At 38.8% G+C, this 15,221-nt stretch overlaps 1 protein-coding gene across 2 annotated transcripts in view; it reads left to right on the top strand.

The window, feature by feature from the left end:
- The first annotated feature begins 83 nt into the window (after positions 1-83).
- The window catches only part of ACOT9 (acyl-CoA thioesterase 9), a 53,111-nt gene continuing 37,973 nt past the window's right edge, over positions 84-15,221 (top strand). For both annotated transcript variants that reach the window (XM_045506871.2, XM_045506870.2), the window contains exons 1-3: positions 84-745; positions 2,288-2,516; positions 9,962-10,384. The gene's annotated coding sequence lies outside the window, so the exon portion shown is untranslated. The remainder of the gene's footprint in view (positions 746-2,287; positions 2,517-9,961; positions 10,385-15,221) is intronic.

Genomic DNA, 15,221 nt, shown 5'->3' with positions numbered 1-15,221 from the left:
TCATTTGCCTTTCTTACTGTCGCTGGAATTTTCCAGAGGAGACTTGATGTCTGATGACGTCATCAGTCTCATGACTAAAGGAATGTGTGCTTGTATGTTCTTGTGTTTTTCTAGAATTTCCTAAGGTAAGCTATTTGGATTCTTCAATAATTTTTTCCCCTTCGACTGGTAATTTTTAGAGTTAACAATGTTTTCTTTCTTTCTTCCTTCCTTCTTATTCTTTCTTGAATCTCTGACCTTCCTTGTGAAAATACTTTTCTTCTGCCTGGGGTACCCTCCTTTAATACTTCTCTTGGTGAAGGTCAGCTTTTGTAAAATTTTCTGTTTTGCTTTTCCAAATATGTCTCTAATTCATCTTAAAATTCTGGAAGGATTTGTTTTGCTGCTCAGAGAATTTGAGGTTGGAAGTTTTTTCTTTCAGTATATCAGTGACAACCTGTCTTCCGGCTTCCATTGCTGTTGAAAGTTGTGGTCCCTACTTGCTCCATCCACTGTGCTTCTCTTTTTTCCTTTTTGTTTTGAAATAATTACAAATTTCCAGGATATGTGATGACATCATTGCTCTGGTGACTAAACGAATGTGTGCTTGTGTGCTCTCATGTTTTCTAGAAGTTTCGAAGGCAAGCTTTTTGAATTCTTCAATAATTTTTCAGTGTCCTGAGAGCAAAATGTTTGAGAACAGTTGGATTCGAGTATAGCTATTCCTGGAATGTACCCAGGGAAGAAGTATTCAAGCCTCTTGAAGGTAGTTTTTCTTTTACAGCCCACCTTCCCAGACAGAGCCTCCGAGGGCCCTGCTTTGGCTGCCCTGCCTGGGTTCCAGGATGAGCCAAAGAGAAAGCATAAAAGGGGCCTGCAGTGTTTTCAGTTTGTAGGTTGGACTGTTACCAAATGACCCACGCTAACATTCAACAAGTAATTCTCTATTTTTGCTTGAAATATCCTGTATGTAGAAAAGAGAGCAAAAATAGTTTCTCTGTTACCCTTCCCACCCTCTGGGGATTTCATGCATCGTGAGTCACCGTGAGAGGTTATGAAATGTCTTTCTCAAAAATCTTTTAAAATAGCTTTGATTCTCATCTGCCTGAGCTACTTCAGGTAGTGTCTTTCCTGACACTATGACACATGGGTGACCATGCATAGGCCCTTCCCTCCTGCTTTGGTCTAACTTGTGGGTGGACCCAGGAGAGCTTGTTACAGAGTCACTGCTAAACAGTCAGTTAGAGCTTCATGACTAAGCACTAATGACAGCTGCCTCCTTGAGGCAAAAACAAGGCCATTTTCAGTATGAACTGCTTGGTTTTTGAGACTAATGGTTGACTCATTGAAACACATTATCATTTGTTTCTATTTATTCTGTTTTTCCAATTTAAATTCACTTTGCCACTGTGACACGGATAGCCTATTCTGAAAAACAGGTGACTAAAAAAAAAAAAAAAGCTCATTGTGATTGTGCATGTGTAGAAACTTAGAACCGTAAGAAACGTGAATTTTCTTCATGGCTGTGAATCAAGTTAGGCTTTTCCATCGTCAGGAATAGGTACTTGCCATGAATAACCAACATTATCCCCTCTTGATACTGGAGTTTATATTTAAAACCACATTAAAAGGGATTAACTGCCTAGCATTTGGAAACTTTAATTTGGTTAATGAGTCAACACATCAACAACTATTTACTAACTATTGTGCTAGATACTTGGGGGTTATAAAGGAGGACTAAGCTTTGAAACCAGCCCCCAGGGCATACAGTTTACTTTAGAGATGTGTTTGTAATTTACTATAACAGAATTTAGTATTTGTGAGAAAGAGAATTCCCATAACAGAAGAGGTCTGGGTAGGGGGAGAGTAGGAGGAAAGGAAATGGCCAAGGCGCATTGTGGGTGTTTTACATTCATTGTCTCGTTTAATATCAGCTGTCTTGTGAAATAGCTCTTGTTAGCTCCATCTTACAACTGAGAAAACCAGAGGCTCGGAGGGCTATGAATTTGCCATGGCCAGGAAGTGGCAGAGCTAGGAAAGAAGGAATTCTGTTGATTTCTGGCCAAAGTGAAGCTGTCCAACCTGCCCTATTAAACTGTTATGGAAGGTGCCATCATTTTTTTTTTCTGTTTGTAAAAATAATGCATATTGATTAAGAAAATTGGAGTAATGCAGAAATGAAACAGTTAATACCTGTAAGTACTTTGATTTCCTTTGTCTTTTTTTCTAAGTACATATACATATAGGGCTGATATTCAGTTGGTATATACAGTGCAGTGGATTAAAAATGTCCACAAATTCCTTGCAGCTCTTCTCACCAAGAGGTAGAGTCTATTTCTCTACTCCTTGAATTTGGACTGGCTTTGTGCATTGCCTTGACCAATATAATACAGTGCAAGTGTTGCTGTACAACTTCAACCAAGACCTCAAGAGATCTTAAAGATTATGCTTATGCCTTCTTGGAGCACTGCTGTGCCATATGAAGAAGCTTGAGCCAGCCTCCAGGAGTCCAGTTGACAGCCAGCACCAACTGCCAGGTGCGTAAGTGAGGCCATCTTGGACCATTCAGTCCCAATTGAGCTGTCAGATGACTGCAGGCACACAAGAGACTAGCTGATCACAGCCCATGTTGTCAACCCATAGAACTGAGACCCAATAGAAAGGTGGTTTTAAGCTGTTAAATTTTAAGGTTGTTTGTTACACAGCAAAGGTTAACTGAAACCAGTTGGCCATTTGGGTTATTTACACCTGACTTCCATTCTGATTGGTTGTGTTGTCCATTCTGACTGGTCTGTGCTTTGCTGTACCCATTTAAAAGTATTTAAAAAATCACCTGTGTGGGGTGTATGTGTGTAATAACAACAAATTGGTTTCGTGTATCTATAATGTCTATCCTGCAGAATAGTGTAGTGGCAGCTTTGGACTTAGATACTCCCCGTCTGTGTGACTGTGTCAGTTAACCTTGTTAAGTCACTATTTCTTATAAATGACAAGTTTCTTATGTATAGCACAGGGAACTGTATTCAGTATCTTGTGGTAACCTACAATGAAGAAGGCTGAAAACAAATACATGTATGACTGAGACATTATGCTGTACACCAGATATTGACACAGCATTGTAAACTGACTATACTTCAATTAAAAAGTCACCATTTCTTCATCTGTAATGAGTAAATAATAATAGTATCCTTCATATGAAGTAACGTATATTAAGTACCCAGCATAGCCCCTGGCATAATCGTTAACATTATTATTATTAATAGCATATTTTCCCATGTTGCTATCTAAATTAAATATATATATATACATATATATATAATGGCTCCTTTGAGTTCCACTTGTGCAATTTATTCTGTTGTTGAAGATTCAGGGTTTTTTTCAATGATACATAATGCTTTGAAGAACATCTTTCTCCCCAAGTTTTTACCCAGGTTTCTAATTGTTTCCTTAGATAGATTCGTAGAAGTAAAATTACTAGATGAGCAGAGATATAATTTTGTTGATCTGGAGCGAGAGAAACACCCTGGGGCTCACTACATGAAAGTGTAATTTGAGATGAGTCTCCAGATGTGCTTGCTCTAGCTTGAATTATCTAAGTTTTGATAATGTGATAACATCTGTGTTCCACAGGTTGTAATTCTTGGGATGGACTAGAGGTTGGGTCTTTCTCAGAGAGTGGTTTTCTTGCCACATGTGAGTGATAGCCTATGAGAATGATCAATAAATAAATACAACCAGCCCTCTCCTCTCCTTTTCTCTTCCCTTCTCTTTCCTTTTCCTTTCCTTTCTTTTTGAGAAAATGTAATTTAAGGCATGGAAAGCTGTTTCATCATTAGGGGTGGACCATCAAAAATGTAAGACTTCTAAATGTAAAATATTACAAGATTTGAGGCTGCAATTAAAAGAGGCCAGTAAGCAATACGTAAAGTATTAATCAGGCCTCTTGTTTGCAAGTGGTGGTACCCAGTTCTATCCTGCTTAGGCAAGAGGGGAATTCACTGCTCACTGCAGGAAGCACAGGTATGACAGGAACCAGGACCTTGTGGTACATCTGAAATATATGTTGAGAGAGAGAAAAGATCATGGATTGTACTAGACAGCTATTTGTTTCCCAGAACAGCATTTTCTGCTTTTGAAAAATTACTTTCCCTCTATATCCAACTAAGTAGTTATCCGTAGTCAGGGGGCTGCCAATCAGAACCTGGCACTCCTTTGGTCAATATTGTGACCCAAGCCATGACAATCAGAATTTTTTCTCATTGACACCAAGAAAGTCCTTTCCTTTCTGCTGTTCCATCTGGGAAGTTGTGGAAGTCTGAGACAGTGACTTTGACCTGCCAGAAAAGACTGACCACCTTTGGGTTTCTGGTTCTGCACAGCTGCAGCAGAGATGGCCTGTATCCTCCCAACTACCACTGTTGCCTACTTTTGACCTTCTCACCTTCCCCTCTCCCCAAACCACCACCATTACACATACCTGTGAGAAAAAAGGGAGCCAAATGGTCATAAAGTCCCCTTTCCACTTACCACAGAAAGAAGTGGAGATAAGAAGCTTCCTAGCCAGGGATGGAGATTGGGGGTGGTAAATGCCGAAATAAGAGTGATCATATTTTAATTCCCAGGAATGTGCCCAGCTGTGCTCATTTCTGACCCTTACCACAAAGAATGTCTATAGCAAACTAAAGAGTGAAAAGCTGTATTGGTAGACTGGAGCAGAGACATTCTTCTGTTGTCAGGAGTCATCTCAAGCCACCCCTGTCTATTTAGAAGATGAAATCTATTTGCTATCCTAGCCTGAATCCATCCCAGGCTGTTACTCTTACATTCCCTGGGGGCTCTTGCTGAGGATCATAAAAAATTGTGGCGGAGGGACCACTGAGACCTTTGGTTGAAGTTTAAGAGATGTGACCATGCCTCCTTTCTTCCTGTCTAGTGCCCCTTGTGAGGAGGTTAGAACATTGGCAGTTGTACTAAGTCCACAGAGATTGCCCTCTGGAAACCAGGCATAGAGGCTGAGTGACTTTTAAGAAAGACATGGATATATTCCAAGGCTAAGAGTGGTCTTGTTGGTCCAAGAGCCTTTGCTGTCTACCACGAACACTTTCTATCTCAAGATTCTATAACAGAAAGGTAGTTATTTCAAACCCAATTGTATCATAGCACCCCTTTTGTATTAGTTATCTATTGCCACAAAACAAATTACCACAAACTTAGTGGCTTAAATTACATGCATTTATTATTACAGTTTCTGTGGTTCGGGAGTTCAGACATGGCTTAGCTGGGTCTTTTACTCAAGGTGTCAGCCAGGCTTCATTCTCGTGTGGAGGTGTGGCCAAGGAAGAATCCACTTGCAAGCTCAAGTTGTTAGCATTGGCAGAATTTATTTCCTTGACTGAAAGCCTTGGCTTCTTAATGACTGTTGGTTGTGGCCACCCATGGTTTCTGGAAGCTGCCTGCAGTTTCTTGTCATGTGGTCTTACCTATTATGGCTGTTTACTTCATCAAGCCAGCAAGGAGAGTGTCTGGAATAGTCTGCTAGCAAGATAGAGTCATTTTTTTTTCTGAAAAAAAAAAAACAAAAACGACATAACATAAAATTTACGATCTTAGCCATTTTGACGTGTACAGTACAGTAGTGTTAGCTATACGCATATTGTTGTATAACAGATCGCTGGAACTTTTTCATCTTGTAAAACTGAAACTCTGTGCCCATGGAACAACTCCCTTTCCCCTTCCCCCAGCCCTCTGGTAACCACCATTCTAATTTCTGTCTCTAGGAGTTGGACTACTTTAGATACCTCATATAAGTGGAATCATATGGTATCATTTTGTGACTGACTTATTTCACTTAGCATAATGTCCTCAAGGTTTATCCATACTGTAGCCTGTGAAAAAATTTCCTTCTCTTTCAAGGCTGAATAATATTCCATTTTATGTGTATACCAGATTTCTTTATCTATTCATCCATTGATGGACATTTAGGTTTCTTATACCTCTTGACTATGGTGAATAATGGTGTAATGAATATAGGTGTGCAAATCTCTCTTCAAGATCCTGTTTTTAATTCTTTTGGGTATGTACCCAGACGTGAGATTTCTGGGTCATATGATAGTTCTATATTTAATTTTTTGAGGAACCTCCATACTGTTTTCCATTGAGTCTGCCCCATTTTACATTCCCACCAACAGTGCACAAGGGTTCTTTTTTCTCCACTTCTGTACTTGCACTTGTTATTTTCTAGTTGGTTTTTTTTTTTGATAGCAGTCATACTAACAAGTGTGAGGTGATACCTCATTGTGATTTTGATTTGCATTTCTCTGATTATTAGTGATATTGAGCATTTTTTCATGTGCTTGTTGGCCTTTTTTTTTTGAAAAAATATATATTAAAGTCCTTTGCCCATTTAAAAATCAGGTTATTTGTTTTGTTGTTGTTGTTGTTGACCTGTAGGAGTTCTTTTCTGTACTTTGGATATTAACTTCTTAACTGATATGTGGTTTGCAAATACTCTCTCCCATTCAATAGGTTGCCTTTTTCACTCTGTTGATTGTTTCCTCTGATGTGCAGATGCATTCCCATTTGTTATTTTTTGCTTTTGTTGCCTGGCAAGAGAAGAGTTTTACATAATGTAACATAATCATGGGAGTGATATCTTATCACCCTCACCATATTCTCTTAGTTAAAAGGGAGTCACAGATCTTGACACAAAGGTGTAAACACCAGGAGGCAGGATCATGGGGCCACTTTGGAGTCTATCTGCATTTAAATGGCAATAATAACCTGCTTCTTGTTCAACATTTAACAAACATTCGTTAAGGTCTGTTTTCCTCCCAAGCATTGTACTTGAGGAGTGCTGAAATAAATATGGCATAGTTTGCGCCCTCCAGAGACTTAACAGTTAAACATTACAGGCCCTTATTGTTCTAGTTATGGTTGGAAGGGATCTAGCCTTCTGGAGAAAAAGGACAGGAACAATCAAAACTGAGGGGCAGATACACAATTTGTCATCCCTTCAGGGTGACCTACCTCCTCCAGGCAGCCCTCCCTCTCTCCCCTTGTGAAGTCATGTGCAAAGGGAACACTCCTGCCCATCACTCAGCTCAGGGATCAAGGCTCTAACTCCTCATAAATGATTGGGAAATCTGAAAAGTGCAGTTAGCCATCCTGAGACCTCCTGAAGTATCAGCTCTTTGAATCTGGGCATGGCAGTTACTCAATAAGATCATAGGAAATAATTGCCTGTTAGTGCACAAAGTGTAAGACACCCCCTCTTTTCCCTATGCCTCCTGGGTCCACGCAATAGATTTTAAAGTTCAGAATCCAGTTTACCAATCCTTGTACCATTCATAAACTGGCAATTAAATGTTAACAGTGAATTTGGGAAAATAGAGGATACTTCAAAGAAGGAAACGCAAGGGAGTGAACTCCACCCAAATCAGCAGCCTCTGTTTGTCCTGAGGAACAAGGAACAGACCCACTTTCCGGCCCTGGTATGAGTGGATGTTGGGCATATTCTGCTGGAGACAACAGAGGTTATTACCTGAGAACTCATTCAGGAGGTAGAGGATGTGGGAATGAGTCATGCCTTTTGGGGTGATGATAGAAGGAGAAGCGTGCAAGAAGATCAAAAGGTGACCCAGGGCCATAGGGTTGGGAGAACTGTAATACATTTTAAGTCTCCTTAAAAGATTAATTATAGGAGGGTGCTATAGGAGAGGAAGAAATGAGATAGATGTGCAGTAGCATTTCTTAGTGCCTACTATGAGTGGTATGTCTTGCTTGGCATTTTACAGATGTGATTTCATTTAGTCTTAGTTTTCTTGTATTATTACTTATTTTTAACATATATCCTGCTTTGTTATCGAAATTCTGTTGAATTAAAAAGATATTTGTTGTTATACTAAAAAAAAGGGTTAATTATACATTTCCATTCCAGAGCTTCAGGGAACACCGGGAATAAAATCAGCAATTTAAATAAAATTGGCCTGGATGAATATAATTTGGAAGAACAGGGTTTTTTTCTGTCTTTAAAGCCCTCCAACCTCTATTGTTGAGATGTCTGTCATCATAGAAGCATAGAGTATTAGCGATTCTCTAGTCCAAATTCCTTATTTAATAACTAAGAAAACTGAAGCCCAGAGAGGGTAAAGTACTTGTCCAAAGTCACACAGCTGAAAGTGGCAGAGTCAGAAATACAGCTGGGGTCTCCTGACCATTAGTCAAGACATCTTTTACTACACCACTGTGTAATTATAGTCCTCACAGATCTTCTGGCCAAAAAGGAAAATTAAAAAACAGACATTGTATCAAATACTATCCTAAGGCTGGAGCTCAGGTAAAAAACTGTAAATATTCAACACATTTGGTCCACATCTCACAAATTAAGTTTCACTAGTGTATGCCTTGTTTTATTACAGAAAAGAATGCTTGCTCTTGACAGTTCCAGTCTCCCCAATTTCTTCCTCTTCCTGAGCCTTCTTTCTCTGCCTTGCACCCCTGACCCCCATCCCAAGAACGGGACTGATAAGTAGGACTCTGCAATAGGGATCAGGAATGCCTACTGAGACAACTATAAACAATTAGCTTCCTAGGAGATCCCCCACACCCTAGGAGGCTGCAGGAAGCTGCCCCCATCCAGACTCCTTCACAGGAGGATTCCAGAGGCTGTAAGGACTCTCTGCTCATGGAGGAGTCCTCTATGAACATCTAGTCAGTGAACCTGGGGCATCACCATACCATCCTTCTTTCTGAGATGAGCACTGTCCCACTACTTTGAAAGTGGTCCACAGTTCTTCATTTATATTCTTCCCTCATAGGTAGAATGCACACTTATCATCTGGCAAGAAGAGTGGGTTTTCCCATTCAAGCAAGTGACTTAGAGAATGCCAGCCTGTTGGCTTGAAGCCAAAGGGTAATTGACTCAGAAAATACTTTTTGGAGGGTGGAGCTGAGTGCACTTGTGTGGCAGAAAAAGCAGGGACTTTTGAGGCCAGGCAGGCCTAGATGCAAAGCCAGCACTGTCAGTTACCAGCTGTGTGATTTTGGACAAGGTTCTTGCAGCTCATTGTGCTTATATGTCAGATAGAGTTAACCTTCTCCTAGGGTTGTGAATATTAAATACTGTTGTAAAGTCCTTTGTAAAGTGCCTAGAATATAGTATGAGCCCTCTAAATGTTTATTCCTTTCTGTCTTCTTGTGAAATAAAGATTATAAGAGTTTTTGGATTAGGAAGAATAATTGTTAATGGTCCAATGGGGAGAGAGAAGGATTTGTCCCTAAACCTGTTTTCTTCCTGCCCTTAAACAGAATCATTCGCTTATTCATTGACCTTTGTCACAAAGCTTTACGTCTCTCATGAATAATAAATGTGCGATGATTCTGTTAATGTTTGCCAACCCAAGAGGCCTGCTCCAGTATCATAGAATCAGGAATCATCACAGAGGCTGGGTAATCAGTATTGTAATCCCTATTGCACTCTGCCTGGAGTTTTTTATCTGCCGAGCCAGACATCATGTGGACAATCCAATCCAGAGCACATCATCTAGGATAAATTATTTACAATCCTGTCTCCCTTTAGAAATGGACCTCATCTGTGACCTAATTAACATTCCAACTATAAACTACATGTGGAGACTCTTTTTTGAAGAAGCAGGCTTAGTGAAAATAGGAGAACATGTTGAAAAGGCATTATGCAGAACATAATAATTCACACAACTTTTTCTCCCTTCTCTCTTTTACTGGTATTTGACCATTATACAAACTAGAGGGAAATTATGCAGGTATATAGTGCTTAGAATCTGGGCAGGACAGCAGATAGAACAATGTCCCAAACTTTCTTTCAGTACCTAGTCTGAAGCCATGGTAAAAACAAAAAGCTACTGAAGAGCTGTAAATAGTGGTTAAGCACTCTTCATTTACCTTCAGTAATATATAACAATGTAACACAATTTACAATTTTATAATTCTCCTACTCAACTTTCAGAATGTTCCAAATTTGTTGAAAACTACAAACATATCCAAGAATCTCAGCGAATGCCAAGCAGCATAAACACAAAGAGAACCACATCAAGCCACTGCAGAATCAAATTTCTCAAAACTATTGATACAGAGAAAATCTTAAAGTTGATATTCATCACCGGTTCTTCATCAAAAACAATGCAAACCAGAAGATGGTGGAACATCTTTAAAGCATTGGAAGAAAAACACTGTCAACCCAGAATCCATTGATAATGTCCTTCAAAGATGAAGGCAAAATGAAGACATTTCAGATATGCTGAAGCCAAGAGCATTCATTGCTAGTGAACTTGTACCACAAGAAATGCTAAAGGAAGTTCTTCAGGATGAAGGAAGATGATATCAGATATACATAAGAATCTATGCAAAGGAATGAAGAGTACCAGAAATGGTAAGTCTGTGGGTAATATGAAAAACATTTTTCTTGTTTTTAATGTCTTTAAAAGATAATTAACTGCTTAAAGTAAGAATGACAACAGTATATTATGGGATTGATAACATTTGTAGAAGTAGAATGTATGAGCACAAAGAATGGGGGAGACGGGATGGAAGTATATTGTTATAAGATTCCTTCATTATATGTTAAATGTTATAACATTTAAAGGTAGACTGTGAGAAGTTAAAGATGCATATTGTAAAGCCTAGAGCAATCACTAAAATTTAAAGGTACAGCCAATAAGTCAATAGAGGAGATAAAATGGTTTCATAAAAAATAGTCCAAGGGAAGATAGGAAAGGAGGGGAAAAGGAACAAAGAACAACAACAACAAAAAGGAATAAAGAACAGGTGGGACAAGCAGAAGTGTAGGACTACTGTTGTTTCTGATATGCCTATCAGGTAAGAAATCACCAGTGGAAACTCCCCAAACAACTTATATTTACCTCTCAAAATTGGAATGAGCTGAAGAATTAGTAAGTAAACATGATATCCAGACTCTCACAAATGGAATTAAATAGTTTTTGTTGATGATAACATCAGTTATATTCTAATTCATTCAGCATTGAAGTCAGTTCTGTTTATCGTGATAAAAGAGATAATTTTGGTTCAGAAATGCACAACTTAGATTCTAAAGAAGTAACAGATCAGGCAAATGAGTGTTGAGAAAGGAGACCTGAGGTACTCAATGCTCTCACGTTTAGGATGGTTGCATGACTTGAGTGTGGCATTAGAAATGAGTGAATTAGGATAGCCTCTGAAAGTGAAACTTAAAACCAAGCAGAGATATGCAAACTGTATCCATCCCAGGCCAGTTAATATTTGGCTATAAACTGATTGAATGTATTAAGATAACTAAATAGAGAAGATATATCTTATAACAAACTTGATCATTGTATCAGTTAGGAATGCTTTTGACTACAGCTAACAGAATAACCTACTTATAGTAGACTAAACCATAAAAACTTAAAAGAAACTCAATTAGAAACCTGGAGATAGTCAGTTCCAGGGCTAGTTCAGCCATTAATCATGTTATCAAGGACCTGGGCTTTTAAAACCCTTCCACTCTGCCAGTCATCCTCAACTCATCTCATGAATGTAAAAGGGCTGTGATAGCTCCAAGCATCATGTCCTCACATCAGCATCCTAAGCAGGGGAGGAAAGGTTGTGGGCAAACATCTTTCTTCTACTGAGGCTCTGTCTTTTTATCTGGGAAGCAAATCTTTCCCAGAATACCCCAGATGTCTTCCCTTTATGTCTTACAGGACAGTACTGGGTAATGTGGCGGCAAGGGAGGCTGGGTCAGTGAGTATTTGGCAAAGGGGAACAGAGATGATATGTTTGGCCAAGACAAATTGTGCTTCTTTCTTTGAGGTTGGGCACATTGCTGCCCAGAACAAAATTGGGATTCTGTTAGCAAGGAATTAGAAGGGAATGCCTATAGGGTAGGCAACTGAAGGTGTCTACTAGGAGCAGTCATGGATGCATAGGAAAAGAATCTCAGAGACCAAAAGTAGCACCATTCGCTCTGGCACTGTGCTGAAACAAGAATACCCTGATGCAAGAACTCCAAGTTGAATCATGAGATGGGTCTTTGCATATTATAGAAATGAATACGTCAGTCTCTCCTTATTCATTCATTCATTTCACAGATTTTTATTGAGTTAGATGTTGTTATAGTCTCTGGAATTTTAGTCATGGAAAAATCAGACAAAAATTTTTGCCCTCATGGCGCTTACTTTCTAATCAATGTGTCCTAGCTAAATGCAACCGATTCCATGATCATCAGTAAATTTTCTGATTATTACTGGATTTCTCATGGTCACTAGGCAGTCCCACATTTCATTGTGAGCTAAGAATTTGAGATTCTTATTTCATTTATCAGTCTCTTGGTTGATGTGAGTCTTCCTAAGGACACAGAGTCACCTCTAGTGAAGTGACAAATCAAGTTCCTGACTTGCATATCTGCGGGCCAGTACCTGAACCATGGTAAATTCAACAAGGTGTTTCAACCCTGTGAGCAATTGTGGCAGACAGAGAGACTCACAGCTTTCTCCAATTAATACCCCAATAGTGCATGTTTCTCCTATTTGGAATGTTTAGACTTACTCATATGTGTGAAAGGGATACAAGAAATAAATATTAAATGATAAGCTTTTAAATCTATCAAAAAAGGAGTACTGACCTTAAAACTGTGATTTGTACAATGTATTATGAACTGATTGGATTCAAATTCCTCCTCAGAGGATCCAAGCTTAAAAAAATGTCCTATTGATGAACATTTAGATTGTTTCCCTTTTCCCCCATCATTTCAAACAATGCTATTATGAAATATTCTTGTATATATCCTTGAGTACAGGAACAGTAATTTGTAGGGTATTTGCCTAGAACTGGAATGCTGGGCCAAAGGGTACATGCAGGTTCAACTTTACAAAACAGAGCCAAATTTTTCTCCAAAGTGATTCTGCCAATTCACAACTTCTCCTAGCAGTGAATGAGAATTCTCAGTGCTCTCTATCGTTACCAACAGTTGGTAATTTCACTTCTTGGTTTTTGCTTATCTGATGGGTATGAAATGATATTTTATTGTGGTTTGAATTTTATTAATGTGATATTGATGTTTTCAACAGTATGTTTGTTTATTGGCCATATATTGTTTCTTCTACTTGAATTGCCACTTCATGACGTTTATCCACTTTTGGTTGGTTTCTTTATCTTTTCTTACTCATTTGTAGTAACCCTTTTATATAATTTATTATTCCAGTTCCACATCCCTCTTTTTTTATTATTGTTGCAGACATGTACCACATCTGTGGCTAGGATTTTTGTTGTTGTTGTTAATAGTGTCTTTGGCTATATGCAAGTTTTTCAATTTAAAGCAGTCAGATTTATCAATCCATTTTGAACTAAGACTATGTTATTAGGTGCAAGTTTAGAATTTTTATATTTTCATGGTGAATTTTTCCTATTCTCATGTTTGTGCCTCTTTATCTTTATAGTGCTTTTAAATTTAATTTTCTGATGAAATATACACAGCTAACACACCTTTATTTTTTTAAATATTTACCTGATATGTCTTTTCTCCTAATCTTGACTTTTGACAGGCCAGCAGGAATGGTCCACCCCAGTTGCAGAAAATAAGGGCCCTGTAGCCCCAGTGTCAGCTTGCATCTGGTTTTGAATTTCATGCTTGTTACTGTCCCCTTATCACTTACTGCTTCCATGGTGGACAGAACTAAAGGTGGGATAAGGATGATATGTATGTAAGGATCTAGCCAATAAATGAGGCAGACTCAGATCCACCTGAAAGGATCAAATGAAATAGTAGTAAGTTCTGCATCTATTTTTGTGAAAACACAGTGGCAAGAAGTAGAAAGGAAGTTTCCTTATTCCCTGGCTTGAGATAGAAAAGAATCCTAGATTAGGAAAATTGACATTCAGAGATACGGTTCTGAAATGACAAATTTCAAAACATTTTGTTTACAGTATGTTGAGGAGCCATTTGATGATAACCCATTGATTAAGTTAGAATCATGTGTCATTACTTTATAATAAAGTAAAAATTAACTGTAGAATACATTTGTCCGCGTGAGGAAAGAAACCAGAAAAGGAGAAATATTGGCTGAAGGCCTGGAAAATGCTGAATATGTACATGACAGGGGAACTTGAGGATTACGATTTGAGGCCTCGTGATCATCTAGTTTTCTAGATGACTTCTCATGCCCAGTTTGGTTTCTCTGACTCTGCAGAATCCTCTGATTCCCACAGCAATTGCTATTATACATGGTTGGGAGCATGAGTCTACTTCCCCAGATGGACCTGCATCAGTTTTCAGGGCAAGTCTGGGGTATAAGACTATGCCCTCTGCTGGAGGACACCACTCACTGCGGGTCTGGTAATAGTTGGGAAATCCTTGCTAGCCTTTTTGATTTGGGGGAAGTTACTTAATGCCTCTAAACCCCGATTTTCCTTATCTATAAAATGGGAATAATATGAATACTGATCTCCTATGGTTGTTGTGAGGATTAAAGAAGGTAATTGAGCAATAAGGGCTTAATAATTAATATTATCCCTACTACTATTCTCTCTTTGTTCAACAAATATTGATTATACATTTTCAACATTTTAGGCACTTAAATAAGTACTCAAAACTTGGTGGCTATCATACTGCTCTTTAGTCATTTTGCCAATCCATTTTATTATATGATTACAAGGTATCAGGCACGAATGCCAGGTGTAGGAGCCACAGCAGACAAGATGTTGGGGCAAGGAAAAGCAACTTTCTTCGGAAAGCTAGCAAACCCAGAAGATAGCGGACTACTGTCCTAAAGAACCATCTTCACTCAGAATAGAATTCAGGCTTCTTTTATGCTAAGGGAAAAGGGGAAGTGGGAGGGGAGGGTTCAAGATTAAAGGGTAAAAGTGGAGTGCAGACTTCTTGGAGACATCTGGCCTTCAAGGGAAGCATAACATTTCTTCGTTCTTCTGTTTGCTCATGTAGGCTAGATTACAAAGCTCCTGCGAAAACTTCAAGTTGTTAGCGGTTATTTTTACTTTACCATTCTTATCTCTGCTTATTAGCAAGGTTTCTAGGCTGAAAGCAAAGCTATCTACAACAGGTAGTAGCCATAACTAACCCAGGACTGTGGGATGGGAACTTTCTTCAGGGAACTTAATGAGCTATTTGGGCACAAGGACCATTTCTCTAATATTTAACTCGTTGTGCCCAGGGTTAAAGTAATAGAATACATAAGCCGAAGAATGAGAGAGGTGGTTTCAACATGGTGTTCTTT

Source organism: Camelus bactrianus, chromosome X (assembly GCF_048773025.1).
Source record: "Camelus bactrianus isolate YW-2024 breed Bactrian camel chromosome X, ASM4877302v1, whole genome shotgun sequence".
NCBI classification, from domain to species: domain Eukaryota; kingdom Metazoa; phylum Chordata; class Mammalia; order Artiodactyla; family Camelidae; genus Camelus; species Camelus bactrianus.
Note: the sequence above shows the minus strand (reverse complement) of the source record. Positions and strands in the feature narration are given on the sequence as shown.